Raw genomic sequence first — 498 nt, forward strand, 5'->3', positions numbered from 1 at the left:
TTTCAAAATACGCGAAAAATGTTCTAGTTTACGAGAAAAAAATGAAGATTCCATAAATGTTTTGTTTTCTATTGTTTATTTAATAATAAACTTTTCAACAATTTTTTTAACAATTGGGGAGAGTCGAAAAATCTGCAAAAATATTTTTTATATACTTTCAGTTTTCCTACATCTTCGAAAAAAACCTCAAGAACGTGTTTTGCCTCGTTTTCGAGAAAAAAAATTTTTTAGGTCTTGATGTGGGGAAAATCTGTCGACTCTCAGCATATGACTCTTACAAAAACAACCAAACTTACAAAATATCCCTACCATACTGCTAGTATGTTGTTCGCAGCCGCTGTTTTGTATTGATTGGAAAGTTAAAACTTTATAAAATTTGACTTTACAATATTTAACTCTCCAAACAAATTTTATCATTTATTTCGACGATTTCGACTTCTTACTTGCGTTTTTTTTATTACAGTCTGATATACAGTAAGTACATGATCTTTTGTTATA

This window comes from Wasmannia auropunctata, unplaced genomic scaffold, assembly GCF_000956235.1.
Source record: "Wasmannia auropunctata unplaced genomic scaffold, wasmannia.A_1.0 LD324757.1, whole genome shotgun sequence".
NCBI classification, from domain to species: domain Eukaryota; kingdom Metazoa; phylum Arthropoda; class Insecta; order Hymenoptera; family Formicidae; genus Wasmannia; species Wasmannia auropunctata.